We start from the raw sequence: 18,002 nt of genomic DNA on the forward strand, positions 1-18,002 counted from the left end.
TTCCAGTCGGAAGTATCGACAATTTTTCAATTCTGGAAACTATCATAGTTCCTTTAAACATAAATAAAGAAAGTCTGCCAAGAGCAGAAATTTTCCAAATTTTCATGCCAGAATCCAAGGCTACAAATGCGCAGATAGGAAAGCCACCAATAACAACAACAACAACAAAAACCTGGAAGCTTCAAACAGAATGGTTAAAGGGCCTTCCTACGTGCAATAAACCAACCAATGAACATTTTATCACTCACTCTGTACCCTCTGTGAGGCGACTAAAGAAACCTAATGCCTTACCAGTGGAATGCAACATTTCAAAACAACTACCTGAACCACCAAATGGAACTGATCAGAACGTTTCAATCATCACAGATGACTTACTAGATCTTACTACACATACAGACCATCATGAAGAAGATGACAATGAAAACATTACACTTAACAAATCTAATCTTATTATCGTGGATGAGTATACAGCAATTACATCTCAAAGCTTGGACCTGACATGCAAGGACATATCAGATGTCTCAATGCTAGATGAAATCTTCACAGCCACAGAATTTACAACTGAAGAAGAGCACATAGATGTCTTATTACGATCTAGACAAACTAGAGAACATTGAAACTCCTATTTGGGGAGTCCACATGAAATGACGTACATGCCTGTTCACGACTGGACAGCCCGATCAAACCAAAAGTTAACAATACAAGATGACCTACGAAATCAGAACCGGATTAGATATCCAGATTTCATTAACCCAATTTTAGATCGAACTCAATATATATTACAGATAGGAAATCAGACAATTGAAAACAAACGACTGATATTGAATCGGACTAATATGCTTCTACTATTAAACGCTATACCTAAACTCAAAATGATCTCAACGCGAGATATTAAATTAATAACCTTCCAAGATCACACCCAACTGGATAGAGTCTTACTGGAGCTATGGGATCGTGCAACATTCGAAAAAATACTTGCACAAACTGAAGCCTTAGCAACCTTGGGCTTCAGCTGCAATACAGCATCGATAGAAACAACATTCGATGCACCAAGAAAGTGGAATAACTATACAAACCTTTTTCTACGTAAGAACCTAGAGAGTGAACGACCGTTACATACAAGATACGACCCCAACTACAGGGTCCTTGGCCATCAAGTACCCCAACCATTGACATCAAAAGATTCCTCATCAAGGAAACGAGAACCACCCGTTCTATCGTGACTACACTGAAGACGGTGATATTACCCAAGATCTATCATCTGTATCGTAACCACCAACCACAAACGACTCTCACTGGTCATTATGTAGCTGGAACACAAGGGGTAACACTCACCTATTTAATCAGACAGCAACGTAATTCAAACTAACAGCTATAGTATGCCTGCAAGAAACATGCCTAACCAAATTACCTAGCTGCGACGGCTTCATCACTTTCCTCAATCCAGCAATAAAAGGCACCCTAGGAAGACCAGCATCAGGACTCTTAACATTAATCCAAATCCTACCACAATGGACAATTGTATCTAATAATAACATCAATCCATGGATACAAAATACTATTATTCAAATACAAGAATTCACTCTCAACAGCCATGAGCGATTAATATCCATTATGAACCTATACTGGAATCACGCAACACTAAACGACAGCAAACTTCTGGATGATGTTTTCTTAACTATCGATCAAACACTTCTAGAGCATCATCACGTGGAATTCATTATTTGCGGTGATTTAAATATCCATCTATATAATAAACTCGGCCAACAGATGGAGTATGCAGAACTGTCTACATGTGTAAAAAAATGGCACAAAGAAACTTCCACTCGTAACCTTAAACAAGTCGATCATCCAAATGATGGGATGGGCAAAACCATACCTACATGGGACAGCGACAAGGCAACAGCAACAATAGACTATGTATATTTGTCAACACACCTATTTGATTCCATCACAGAGACAGTAATCAATACATCAACAAGAAGTGATCATAACCAAATTATTATAAACTGCTTTGGACTTGCACAGCTAAAAAAGATTGATTTCCGTACTCAGACAGAAGTCACTGGCAATAATCATAATTTGCGATTAACTGAGGAACAATTAAGAGACCTCACAAAGCAAATCCAACTAACATCAACGCCAGATATTGACAAACTCAATTATGATGCCTTCTTGATTCCTTTCTTAAAGCCAAGGAAGAATCAAATGAAATCACATAACCACCACTATAACACGCAAATCGTTCAGAAATAAAAGAGATGCGCAAAGATATTCGCAAATTAAAACCAGTAAACGGAACTTCAATCTTCTCACAGAAGAAAAAATAAAACAAAGGTACACAAATTGTAGGAAGTCATATCACGCAATATTACTACAAAATGACGCAGAAACCATGTTGAAGACTTATAAGAACCACAATCCAAGATATCTGTGGAATCTTCTGAACGACAATGACCGTAATCAACAGCTTCTGGTAACAAACGTGACTATGCAAAAGTGGACAGATCATTTTACAAACATCTACAACGATTCTCTTAACACTCTGCCTCCAATTTCACAGACCGCGAACAACTCTTGGAAAATCGATTACGACAAGGAAGACCTGATCCAGATCTTTGGTAAACTGGACACCTCACGTGCCCCGGGCCCTGACGGCATATCAAATGAAATCTTAAAACAAAATACGGAACTGAGGATTCTCTTCATGATACAACTTATAGAAACAATCAACAAACAAAATACAATCCCACCGTCGTGGAGAACAGCGATAATTGTCCCTATGTACAGACAAGGACCAAGAGATAATCCCCAGAATTTTCGGCCGATTGCATTATTAGATCCACTAGGCAAGATTTTCGCGGCACTGCTCTTCAAAAAACTCAAAGAATGGGCCGTGAACACAAACCGATTTGCAGTGAGACAGACGGGATTTACTTCAAATGTAGGAACAAACGTAAATCTGCTAATAATGAATTTGATCAAGAATGAAGCAATAGAAAAGAAAACACAGATATATGCTGCTTTTCTAGACCTACATATGGCATTTGACTCGATCTCAAGAACACGATTATGGGAAAAACGATCAGCTTGGAATTGTCCAAAAGAGATCTTAGAGACAATAAAATTATTATTTTCCAACACTGCAATTTCTGTAAGACTCACAAAGAATGGCACACCTACTCCTTTGATAGCGACAACGAAAGGATTAAAGCAGGGCTGCCCTCTTGCAGCCACTTTATAAAACCTATACACAGCAGACTGCGAAGATCATTTAAAAGTTACGACTTTGAATCTGCCAAAACCGAATTCTGTTCCAATTCCAGCACTATTCTATGCAGACACCATCATCCTGCTATATAAAACCATTTCAGGATTACAACAGAGTTTACACCTTATGGGAACTTACATGAAGATAAACAAACTAAAGATCAACACCACAAAGACCAAAGTCATGGCCTTAGTAAAACTCCCATTTAACAAACAACCAGTACTAAAACTGTCTATTGATAACATCTCATTAGAAGAAGACCCAACCTTCAAATACCTTGGGATCACGTTAAACCAGTCCAAAACAGAAAAGAAATGGTTTGATACTGTGGAAACGAAAACTCAATCACTAACCAGACAGGGATGCCTTTTACACTGAAAATATGGTACATTTTCATTTAAACCAATTATAACATTCTTTAGGCAGAAAGTAATCCCTGTAATTACATATGGCAGTGATGCAATGATCCACACACTACCTAAAAATTGGACAAAATTTGAAGCAATTTTCTGGATGAAGATTCTAAGATTGCCAGATTCATACCCAATGCCGAGAATTCGTTATGAAGTCGTGACACAATCACTATCCTCCATAGTGATATGGAAGCAACTAGATTTCCTAAGGAAACTGCTGATAAAGGAAAAAATACCAGGGATAGAAATTCTGAAAAATAACCCAATCGCTTCGTATAATACATGCCTACGGAAATGGAAAGAACAATTATTTCAACAATTAAAAGATGAAGATATATCACTTGAAACTCTCATGAACAGACCTCAATATGCAAAGCAGAAACTGGCAAGCAACGATTGGATTAGAACCTGCCAAATGAAAACCCTATATTCAAGAAATCTCCAAAGCCATCTAGATGTTTGAGCGTTAAACGAAACTCCAAAATACATGGAACTATTTCCTGACGACAAGATCCACACAGTGTATATGGCGATCCGTCTGAACAATCTGCCGACAAGAGATAAGCTTGCAATGATCGAACAAATCCCAAAAACTGACAGACATTGCCGCTTTTGTAAAGGTAGAAAAGAACCAGAGACAATACATCATCTAGTAATGATCTTTCCTGAATTGATGCATGAAAGAACTCAACAGATGGACAAAGAACTGCGATGGGCACTACTATTGAATGGATATGAAAACAAATTAATTTTCACGATAGTGCAGTTCCTACAACATATCTTAGGACTAGATACTGGAAACCAACCAAAACCGAAGCAAAGACAATGACGAATATTACTTTAATTGCCTCACAATGACAAAAAGAAATCCTTTTTATTTACATGTTTTATACTTTTTCTTTTTCTCTTTTATCCCCACTTTTTCCCTATGAATTTTTACCCGCTCGAATTGTAATGTCTTAAAAATTAAAAGTTTGTAACAAACTAAATCATTTTAAATAAAAATAAAAAAATCTTTATTTTGAAGGTTAAAACCATCATAAAAGAAAACAATACTAAGTTAAAACCATCGTACACTGAGATCACAAAAGTAAAACCCATACAAAATATATAAAAACAAGTTTATTGATTGGATGCCATTCTTGCTTAAGTAATAATGCTCCTTCGATGCATGAGTAATCAATATGGGCAGTTTGTTTGTTTGGTACAGATCACAAGTATTTTTTCAGGTCTTTCAACTACATTCAATTCAGGAAGAAACTGAAAACACTACTATTCAAATAAATCCTGGAATCAGGTTAACTTGACCACTCTGAATTATGACCAATTTCACACTTTGTCCCGTTTTAAATTACTTTTGTCTTGTCTATTCGTAAGCACTCTGATGCCTGCGGGCTTTAGCACTATACAAACAAATAAATAAAATAAAAAAATTAATTATTCTACAATTGTTCTCTTTTAGTAATGGAATTAAAAAGCTTAACCTAAGGTTATGTGATAGCGAACAGAATAATAAAAAATGAGTGACATCAACCTGGAATGTATCATTACAAAGAAGCTGATATGACAAACATTAATATCTGTACGACGGCTCAGCACTGTTGGTATGGGTAGATAGTTCGCCCTTAAGCTGAATAATGCACTCCTCTTGCACAGACTCAGGAACCAGCATACCTGGTTAGAATATGCCTGATGTCAGCCATATGCAAAATAATGAAAAACGGAGTTCTTCTGTATCTCAATACTATGGCACTGATTTCTTCTCTTTTCCGTATATCTCTAATGAACCAGAGTTGCATCCTTGTTCAGTGTATTAGGAAAGGGCTAAAGTGTTTGATAAGGACAAGGGAATTAATTTCATTTTTTAGGTGATTAAGCCAGCGACTTTAGGTACATCTATCAGAAATTAGTGATTATTTGATAATATCATCTGTCAGATACAAACTAATAGCGGTCTGAGAATGATTTGATCATGTATATATTCCAAACCAGTTTCCTGGTGTAAAAATATGCCAGGCATTTTTTGCAATTCCGAAAGGATGCTTGAAGGAAGATATTGTTCCGATTTGGATTGGTGACACAGGAGAAAACCCCCACACTTCAGCCCTATATGGTTTATGGTCATTTAATCTAAAACCATTGCATCTAATGCCATTCCATCAAAATGTTTCCATCTAAAAAATGTCCATCTAATGCATATTTTTCTTTTTTTTTTCTTTTTTGGGGGTGGAGGGGCAAACCACAATTTCTACCCTTTAAAATACACCTGAACTAAAATTAACCCTTTACCCTCAAAAAACATGCATTAGATGGTAATTATTTTTTAGATGGAAAGATTTTGCTGGAATGGTATTAGATGGAATAGTTTTAGATGAATTGAATAGATACCACCCTATATAAACTAGCTGTAATTGTCCTGGCTTGGTAAATGGTAAGTTTAGAATCAAAAGTTAACGCATCCATATTTCTTCCATAATTAATAATTGCACCATTTGACTGGGCAAATGTAATATCAGAAGAGTTCATGTGATCATACCAGTTCAGCATGCTATTAAACATGATCTCAAAATATGTACATTTGAAGGCCACTTTAATTTCCATCCAAATGCTAAAGTGCAGGGTAAGTTACCAGAATTCTTGTCACAGACACAATGTTGGATTTTTCAGCATTCAGGGTCAGATCTCTGAAAGCCACATATCTGACATAAATAGTAACAAGTTTCTGCAGAGCCTTTGGTGTAAGTGCTATTAAGTCAGCATTGTCTACATAGGATAGGACACAGATGTTTTTGCCTGCAATTCTATATGGGCCATTTATTTTTTTGCAAAGTTTGGTAAGGATTCGTCTGGGGGAAAAAAGTTTTAAGCCACCCAAAACGTGCTCTTCCGATGAGTTGAGCAACTTAACCATAACTACACGGCCGCTATCGCAGACCGTGTAATGTATATCTCTCTCTCTATATATATATATATATATATATATATATATATATATATACATATATATATGGAAATAATGCAGCAGCGAAAAAGCACACACTGGGGATTGCACTCCAAAAAAGGTACTCACTGGTAAGTACAAAACAAGTTTAAACTCACCAGGAATACTGCTTCAAATTTTAAATTCCATTTTTATTGGCGTCTCAAGAGACAGAGTAAAAACAAATACGATGCATTTCACAACCGACTGGTTGCTTGCTCATGTATACCTCACCAGGTGCACAAATCAAGGGAAGTTGAAAGGGAAGGTAAGCCAGGAAGAGAATCCATGGTACCAGTGGATGTAATCTTTGCTTTGTCTCAAGGAGTTTTGGCTGCCGTATTAAGGTAAAAAGAAGCTGCCAAATGCAGTGGCCTTTGAGGAAATGTTAGCATTTGGGGGGTAATTCATAGAATTCGGCGCACAAGTCTGCGCCAGCTGCGTGCACCAAAACCCATTCAGGCACCCCATGTATTCATGAATTAATACATCCATAAGCAGCTGTGGTGCAGAGTGGCGCAGCGACCCTTCAGCTCCACCAGTTATGTCCCCAGCCTCGCCCCGTGCGCCAAAATCCAATACATGGCGCAAAGGCCATTGGACCAGCATACAGTCCCCCAACCACGAAAACGCATGTAAAACTCCCTGCGCATGCCCCAGAATACACATACCCCGCTCGCGCCAGGCCCATTGCGTGTTAAACTCCCTGCGCACTCCTCGGAATACACGTACCCCGCTCGCACCAGGCCTATCGTGTGTAAAACTCCCAGGGCACCCCTCAGAATACACATACCCCACTCGCGCCAGGCCTATCATGGTAAAACTCCCGGCGCACCCCTCGAAATACACGTACCCCGCTCGTGGCAGGTAAATTGTGTGGAAAAAGTCCCCCCTGTGGTGTGGGCTGACTGTGTGGCATGGCCAGGGTGGATGGGCTGCCTGTGGGGAATGGGGAGGGTGGATGGGCAGCCTGCATGAATTTCGAGGGTGCGCGGGAAGTTTCAGATGCGATAGGCCTTGGGCGAGAGCGGGGTACGTGTATTTGGGGGGTACGTGGGGAGTTTCACACGCGACAGGCCCTGTGCGAGCAGGGTACATGTATTTGGGGGTACGCGGGGAGTTTCACACGTGATTGGCCCTGTGCGAGCGAGGTACGTGTATTTGGGGGGTACGCGGGGAGTTTCACACACAATAGGTCTTGGGCGAGCGTGGTATTTGTATTTTGGGGGAGCGCGGAAAGTTTCACATGCGATACTCCAGGTGAGAGCGGGGTACGTGTATTTGGGGGGTGCGCAGGGAGTTTCACACGCGGTAAGCCCTATCTAGCAGGCCCCGACTCATGTCCCCTGGAAAGCTGGCAAACAAGATTATGTCCTTGAAGTCTCCTAAAATCATGTCTGGCTCTAAGACTAGATTATGCTGTAAACTAGGCTCTTCCCCTGTCTCTAGCCAGAACGAACTAAAACAGCTGACCTTGGAACAAACTATATCAAAGAAACATAAGTGTGTGTCATCGAATTACCCCATTCCGGAGGAATTAATTGACCAAGAGCTCCTTCAAATAGACTCTCAACTTCCAAACCATAAGACAAAAGAGCATAATAGAGATCCACATCAACATCCAGAATTCAACACAGCTCATCTGGATCAAGTGCCTTCATGCGCCCAAGACACAAATGTGGATCCACTCCAGCGCCCAATACCCTTAACAAAGGACTGCACCCTCGAGACTGAACAAATGTCGATTATTACATCTACTAACAAAGATGATTCCATATCAACTAGTAACAAAGAGCCTGAGGTGCCCGCAACTTTTTCAGCGAGTAAGACGGAAGATGTTTCAAAAGGTAGCAATGGAAAGAAAATGAACCAACAGACAGTGTTCACGCCGCAATTAACCCCTAATGATACTGGAAAACCACATAGTAACTTGTCCCTATACAATTCTTCCCTGCATCGAAATTTGGCGCCAGAGACAAACACGGAAGAACCGCCAATTGAGTCTACTCAGAAGAACGATATTACCACAGCCAAAAAGACTTCAGATGTCAATGAAAAAAAGGATCCCTCACCTATAGATATCCTCCACCAATCAGAGGAATGCTCCAATCAATTTCCATCTACATCCACCCCCGCATGCTCACTATTCCAAAATCCACACCGAACAACAGCCAAAAAGGAGCAAGCTAGACTAGCAAAACTAAAATGGCTGAGCGCTCATCTTAATATACCACAAACCAAAAACAATGACAATGACCAATAATCTAAAGATAACACCAAAGCTGCTAGACTCTCACTTGATATCACAGTCCATAATGAACAGCGTGGAGAAACGGAAAGTAATATTTGGCAAAATGTCACTTAGATGTCCGGAAGCTACCTCCACCCCAGTTAATAAACACTGTCCCTCTATCACGGCGAACGAAAAGAAACTACGAGAAACAACGTTGATTCTACCAAAAACTATCCCATCAATAAAGTATCCAAAGCGAAGACCAAAAACTGAGGAAAGAAGCCCTCCAAAACATTTTTCATATCACTTTCAAGAATCCTTTTACACACCATTAGCTGACCAAGAAATCCAGAAATCAAGCGCATCCATTCATACCAAGAAAACTCATAATCTGGATCCGCATATTGAGAATCTGAGCTCCAATCAAATAAACCAGCCAAGAATTCCAACAACTATGATCGATTTACAAAATCTGCTGATAGCAGTTGTATCGCAATCAATGATACCTTTTCTTAAAATCCAAGAAGATTCCAAGGATGCTATTCAAGATCAAGCCACACTGTTAACCCTAATTCACACAAAACAGGTATATATTGAGAAATTTCTAGCAACACTCGGAAAAAGATTGGATTTGGAAGCAGAGCAATCGTTGAGATGGCAACAGACACTATGTGAAATTGCAAGAAGTGATAGAGAAGAAAAAAATAGAGTCATATCTAACGTTATGGCTTGGATGCAACCACCTCCACAGCTACAGCCATTAGATTCCATTGCCACTAGAACGATACCGGAACACATACAAACAAACTTACCTAACAGACCTGCACCATCTAGAGAAGTACAAATTCCAGTCGGAAGTATCGACAATTTTTCAATTCTGAAACCTACCATAGTTCCTTTAAACATAAATAAAGAAAGTCTCCCAAGAGCTGAGATTTTTCAAATTTTCACGCCAGGATCCAAGGCTACAAATGCGCAGATAGGAAAGCCACCAATAACAACAAAAAAAAAACCTGGAAGCATCAAACAGATTGGTTCAAGGGCCTTCCTACTTGCAATAAACCAACCAACGAAACATTCGATCACTCACTCAGTACCGTCTGCGAGGCAACTAAAGAAACGTAATGCCTTACCAGTGGAAAGCAACATTTCAAAACAACTACCTGAACCACCAAATGGAACTGATCAGAACGTTTCAATCATCACAGATGACTTACTAGATCTTACTACACATACAGACCATCATGAAGAAGATGACAATGAACACATTACACTTAACAAATCTAATCTTATTATCGTGGATGAGTATACAGCAATTACATCTCAAAGCTTGGACCTGACATGCGAGGACATATCAGATGTCTCAATGCTATATGAAATCTTCACAGCCACAGAATCTACAACTGAAGAAGAGCACGTAGATGTCTTATTACGATCTAGACAAACTAGAGAACATTGAAACTCCTATTTGGGGAGTCCACATGAAATGACGTACATGCCTGTTCACGACTGGACAGCCCGATCAAACCAAAAGTTAACAATACAAGATGACCTACGAAATCAGAACCGGATTAGATATCCAGATTTCATTAACCCAATCTTAGATCGAACTCAATATATATTACAGATAGGAAATCAGACAATTGAAAACAAACGACTGATATTGAATCGGACTAATATGCTTCTACTATTAAACGCTATACCTAAACTCAAAATGATCTCAACGCGAGATATTAAATTAATAACCTTCCAAGATCACACCCAACTGGATAGAGTCTTACTCGAGCTATGGGATCGTGCAACATTCGAAAAAATACTTGCACAAACTGAAGCCTTAGCAACCTTGGGCTTCAGCTGCAATACAGCATCGATAGAAACAACATTCGATGCACCAAGAAAGTGGAATAACTATACAAACCTTTTTCTACGTAAGAACCTAGAGAGTGAACGACCGTTACATACAAGATACGACCCCAACTACAGGGTCCTTGGCCATCAAGTACCCCAACCATTGACATCAAAACATTCCTCATCTAGGAAACGAGAACCACCCTTTCTATCATGACTACACTGAAGATGGTGATATTACCCAAGATCTATCATCTGTATCGTAACCACCAACCGCGAACGACTCTCACTGGTCATTATGTAGCTGGAACACAAGGGGTAACACTCACCTATTTAATCAGACAGCAACGTAATTCAAACTAACAGCTATAGTATGCCTGCAAGAAACATGCCTAACCAAATTACCTAGCTGCGACGGCTTCATCACTTTCCTCAATCAAGCAATTAAAGGCACCCTAGGAAGACCAGCATCAGGACTCTTAACATTAATCCAAATCCTACCACAATGGACAATTGTATCTAATAATAACATCAATCCATGGATACAAAATACTATTATTCAAATACAAGAATTCACTCTCAACAGCCATGAGCGATTAATATCCATTATGAACCTATACTGGAATCACGCAACACTAAACAACAGCAAACTTCTGGATGATGTTTTCTTAACTATCGATCAAACACTTCTAGAGCATCATCACGTGGAATTCATTATTCGCGGTGATTTAAATATCCATCTATATAATAAACTCAGCCAACGGATGGAGTATGCAGAACTGTCTACATGTGTAAAAAAATGGCACAAAGAAACTTCCACTCGTAACCTTAAACATGTCGATCATCCAAATGATGGGATGGGCAAAACCATACCTACATGGGACAGCGACAAAGCAACAGCAACAATAGACTATGTATATTTGTCAACACACCTATTTGATTCCATCACAGAGACAGTAATCAATACATCAACAAGAAGTGATCATAACCAAATTATTATAAACTGCTTTGGACTTACACAGCTAAAAAGATTGATTTCCGTACTCAGACAGAAGTCACTGGCAATAATCATAATTTGCGATTAACTGAGGAACAATTAAGAGACCTCACAAAGCAAATCCAACTAACATCAACGCCAGATATTGACAAACTCAATTATGATGCCTTCTTGATTCCTTTCTTAAAGCCAAGGAAGAATCAAATGAAATCACATAACCACCACTATAACACGCAAATCGTTCAGAAATAAAAGAGATGCGCAAAGATATTCGCAAATTAAAACCAGTAAACGGAACTTCAATCTTCTCACAGAAGAAAAAATAAAACAAAGGTACACAAATTGTAGGAAGTCATATCACGCAATATTACTACAAAATGACGCAGAAACCATGTTGAAGACTTATAAGAAACACAATCCAAGATATCTGTGGAATCTTCTGAACAACAATGACCATAATCAACAGCTTCTGGTAACAAACGTGACTATGCAAAAGTGGACAAATCATTTTACAAACATCTACAACGATTCTGTTACCATTCTGTCTCCAATTTCACAGACCGAGAACAACTCTTGGAAAATCAATTACGACAAGGAAGACCTGATCCAGATCTTTGGCAAACTGAACACCTCACGTGCCCCGGGCCCTGACGGTATATCAAATGCAATCTTAAAACAAAATACGGAACTGTGGATTCTCTTCATGATACAACTTATTGAAAAAATCAACAAACAAAATACAATCCCACCGTCGTGGAGAACAGCGATAATTGTCCCTATATACAAACATGGACCAAGAGATAATCCCCAGAATCTTTGGCCGATTGCATTATTAGATCCACTAGGCAAGATTTTCGCTGCACTAATCCTCAAAAAACTCAAAGAATGGGCCGGGAACACAAACCGATTTGCAGTGAGACAGACAGGATTTAATTGAAATGTAGGAACAAACGTAAATCTGCTAATAATGAATTTGATCAAGAATGAAGCAATAGAAAAGAAAACACAGATATATGCTGCTTTCCTAGACCTACATATGGCATTTGACTCGATCTCAAGAACATGATTATGGGAAAAACTATCAGCTTGGAATTGTCCAAAAGAGATCTTAGAGACAATAAAATTATTATATTCCAACACTGCATTTTCTGTAAGACTCACAAAGAATGGCACAACTACTCCTTTGATAGCGACAACAAAAGGATTGAAGCAGGGCTGCCCTCTTGCAGCCACTTTATATAACGTATACACAGCAGACTGCAAAATCATTTAAAAGATACGACTTTGAATCTGCCAAAACCGAATTCTGTTCCAATTCCAGCACTATTCTATGCAGACATCCTGCTAGATAAAAACCATTTCAGGATTACAACAGAGTTTACACCTTATGGGAACCTACATGAAGATAAACAAACTAAAGATCAACACCACAAAGACCAAAGTCATGGCCTTAGTAAAACTCCCATTTAACAAACAACCAGTACTACAACTCTCTATTGATAACATCTATCTAGAAGAAGACCCAATCTTCAAATACCTTGGGATCACGGTAAACCAGTCCAAAACAGAAAAGCAATGGTTTGATACTGTGGAAACGAAAATTCAATCACTAGCCAGACAGGGATGCCTTTCACACTGAAAATATGGTACATTTTCATTTAAACCAATTATAACATTCTATAGGCAGAAAGTAATCCCTGTAATTACATATGGCAGTGATGCCATGATCCACACACTACCTAAAAATTGGACAAAATTTGAAGCAATTGTCTGGAGGAAGATCCTAAGATTACGAGATTCATACCCAATGCCGAGAATTCGTTATGAAGTCGCGACACAATCACTATCCTCCATAGTTATATGGAAGCAACTAGATTTCCTAAGGAAACTGCTGATAAAGGACAAAATACCAGGCATAGAAATTCTGAAAAATAACCCAATCGCTTTGTATAATACATGCCTACGGAAATGGAAAGAACAATTATTTCAACCATTAAAAGATGAAGATATATCACTTGAAACTCTCATGAACAGACCTCAATATGCAAAGCATAAACTGGCAAGCAACAATTGGATTAGAACCTGCCAAATGAAAACACTATATTCAAGAAATCTCCAAAGCCATCTAGATGTTTGAGCATTAAATGAAACTCCAAAATACATGGAACTATTTCCTGACGACAAGATCTGCACAGTGTATATGGCGATCCATCTGAACAATCTGCCGACAAGAGATAAGCTTGCAATGATTGGACAAATCCCGAAAACTGACAGACATTGCCGCTTTTGTAAAGGTAGTAAAGACCCAGAGACAATGCATCATCTAGTAATGATCTGTCCTGAATTGATGCATGAAAGAATGATTTTTGGCAACTTCTTTAACATATCAACTCAACAGATGGACAAAGAACTGGGATGGGCACTACTATTGAATGGATATGAAAACAAATTAATTTTCACGATAGTGCAGTTCTTACAACATATCTTAGGACTAGATGCTGGAAACCAACCAAAACCGAAGCAAAGACAATGACGAATATTACTTTAATTGCCTCACAATGACAAAAAGAAATCCTTTTTATTTTCATGTGTTATACTTTTTCTTTTTCTCTTTCATCCCCACTTTTTCCCTATGAATTTTTACCCGCTCGAATTGTAATGTCTTAAAAATGAAAAGTTTGTAACAAACTAAATCATTTTAAATAAAAATAAAAAATCTTTATTTTGAAGGTTAAAACCATCATAAAAGAAAACAATACTAAGTTAAAAGCATCGTACACTGAGATCACAAAAGTAAAACCCATACAAAATATATAAAAACAAGTTTATTGATTGGATGCCATTCTTGCTTAAGTAATAATGCTCCTTCGATGCATGAATAATCAATATGGGCAGTTTGTTTGTTTGGTACAGATCACAAGTATTTTTTCAGGTCTTTCAACTACATTCAATTCAGGAAGAAACTGAAAACACTACTATTCAAATAAATCGTGGAATCAGGTTAACTTGATCACTATGAATTATGACCTATTTCACACTTTGTCCCATTTTAAATTACTGTTGTCTTGTCTATTCACAAGCGCTCTGATGCATGCAGGCTTTAGCTCTATACAAACAAATAAATAAAATTTAAAAAATCATTATTCTACAATTGTTCTCTTTTAGTAATGGAATTAAAAAGCTTAACCTAAGGTTATGTGATAGCGAACAGAATAATAAAAAATGAGTGAGATCAACCTGGAATGTATTATTACAGAGACACTGATATGACAAACATCAATATCTGTACGACGGCTCAGCACTGTTGGTATGGGTAGCCAGTTTGCCCTTAAACTGAATAATGCACACTTCTTGCACAGACTTAGGACCCAGCATACCTGGTTAGATTATGCCTGATGTCATATGCAAAATAATGAAAAACTGAGTTCTTCTGTATCTCAATACTATGGCACTGATTTCTTCTCTTTTCCATATATCTCTAATAAACCAGAGTTGCATCGTTTTTCAGTGTATTAGGAAAAAGCTAAAGTGTTTGATAAGGACAAGGGAATTAATTTCATTTTTTAGTTGATTAAGCCAGCGACTTTAGGTACATCTATCAAAAATTAGTGATTATTTGATAATATCATCTGTCAGATACAAACTAATAGTGGTCTGAGAATGATTTGATCATGTATATATTCCAAACCAGTGTCCTGGTGTAAAAATATGCCAGGCATTTTTTGCAATTCCGAAAGGATGCTTGAAGGAAGATATTGTTCCGATTTGGATTGGTGACACAGGAGAAAACCCCCACACTTCAGCCCTATATGGTTTATGGTCATTTAATCTAAAACCATTGCATCTAATGCCATTCCATCAAAATGTTTCCATCTAAAAAATGTCCATCTAATGCATATTTTCTTTTTTTTTTCTTTTTTGGGGGTGGAGGGGCAAACCACAATTTCTACCCTTTAAAATACACCTGAACTAAAATTAACCCTTTACCCTCAAAAAACATGCATTAGATGATAATTATTTTTTAGATGGAAAGATTTCGATGGAATGGTATTAGATGGAATAGTTTTAGATGAATTGAATAGATACCACCCTATATAAACTAGCTGTAATTGTCCTGGCTTGGTAAATGGTAAGTTTAGAATCAAAAGTTAAGGCATCCATATTTCTTCCATAATTAATAATTGCACCATTTGACTGGGCAAATGTAATATCAGAAGAGTTCATGTGATCATACCAGTTCAGCACGCTATTAAACATTATCCCAAAATATGTACATTTGAAGGCCACTTTAATTTCCATCCAAATGCTAAAATGCAGGGTAAGTTACCAGAATTCTTGTCACAGACACGATGTTGGATTTTTCAGCATTCAGGGTCAGATCTCTGAAAGCCACATATCTCACATAAATAGTAACAAGTTTCTGCAGAGCCTTTGGTGTAAGTGCTATTAAGACAGCATTGTCTACATAGGATAGGACACAGATGTTTTTGCCTGCAAATCTATATGGGCCATTTATTTTTTTGCAAATTTTGGTAAGGATTCGTCTGGGGGAAAAAAGATATAAGCCACCCAAAACGTGCTCTTCGGATGAGTTGAGCAACTTAACAATAACTACACGGCCGCTATCGCAGACTGTGTAATGTATATCTCTCTCTATATATATATATATATACATATATGGAAATAATGCAACAGCGAAAAAGCACGCACTGGGGGATTGCACTCCAAAAAAAGGTACTCACTGGTAAGTACAAAACAAGTATAAACTCAGCAGGAATACTGCTTCAAATTTTAAATTCCATTTTTATTGGCGTCTCAAGAGACAGAGTAACAACAAATACGATGCATTTCACAACCGACTGGTTGCTTGCTCATGTATACCTCACCAAGTGCACAGATCAAGGGAAGTTGAAAGGGAAGGTAAGACAGGCAGAGACTCCATGGTACCAGTGGACGTAATCTTTGCTTTATCTCAAGGAGTTTTGGCTGCCGTATTAAGGTAAAAAGAAGCTGCCAAATGCAGTGGCCATTGAGGAAATGTTAGCATTTGGGGGGTAATTCATAGAATTCGGCGCACAAGTCTTCGCCAGCTGCGTGCGCCAAAACCCATTCAGGCACACAGCGTATTCATGGATTAATACATCCATAAGCAGCTGTGGCGCATAGTGGCGCAGCAACCCTTCATCAGAGCCAGTTACGTCCCCAGCCCCGCCCCGTGCGCCAAAATCCAGTACATGGCGCAAAGGCCATTGGACCAGCATACAGTCCCCCAACCACGAAAACGCATGTAAAACTCCCTGTGCACGCCCCAGAATACACATACCCTGCTCGCGCCAGGCCCATCGCGTGTTAAGCTCCCTGCGCACCCCTCGGAATACACGTACCCCGCTCACGCCAGGCCTATCGTGTGTAAAACTCCCAGTGCACCCCTCAGAATACACATACCCAGCTCACGCCAGGCCTATCGCGTGTAAAACTCCCCATGCACCTCCTCGGAATACATGTACCCCGCTCTCGCCAGGCGTATCATGTGTAAAACTTCCTGTGCACCCCTCGGAATACACGTACCCCGCTCGTGCCAGGTAAATTGTGTGGAAAAAGTCCCCCCTGTGGTGTGGGCTGCCTGTGGGTCATGGCCAGGGTGGATGGGCTGCCTGTGGGGCATGGAGAGGGTGGATGGGCAGCCTACATGAATTTCGGGGGTGCATGGGAAGTTTCAGATGCGATAGGCCTTGGGCGAGAGCGGGGTACGTGTATTTGGGGGGTACATGGGGAGTTTCACACGTGATTGGCCCTGTGCGAGCGAGGTATGTGTATTTGGGGGGTACGCAGGTAGTTTCACACACGATAGGCCTTGGGCGATCGTGGTATGTGTATTTTGGAGGAGCGCGGAAAGTTTCACACACAATACTCCAGGCGAGAGCGTGGTATGTGTATTTGGGGGTTATGCAGGGAGTTTCACACACGATAGGCCCTGTGCGAGCGTGGTACGTGTATTTCGGGAGTGTGCGAGAAGTTTCACATGCGATATTCCAGGTGAGAGTGGGGTACGTGTATTTGGGGGGTGCGCAGGGAGTTTCACACGCGATAAGCCCTATCTAGCAGGCCCCGACTCATGTCCCCCCACCCCCACCCACCCAGCAGTGACGAGCACCTGCCAGCAGGCCCCGACTCATGTCCCCCTGCGCCCCCAGCCACCCAGCAGTGACGGGCACCTGCCAGCAGGCCCCGACTCATGTCCTCCCACCCGACACGTCATC

Source organism: Ambystoma mexicanum, chromosome 4p (assembly GCF_040938575.1).
Source record: "Ambystoma mexicanum isolate Mex_15411 chromosome 4p, UKY_AmexF1_1, whole genome shotgun sequence".
NCBI lineage: Eukaryota > Metazoa > Chordata > Amphibia > Caudata > Ambystomatidae > Ambystoma > Ambystoma mexicanum.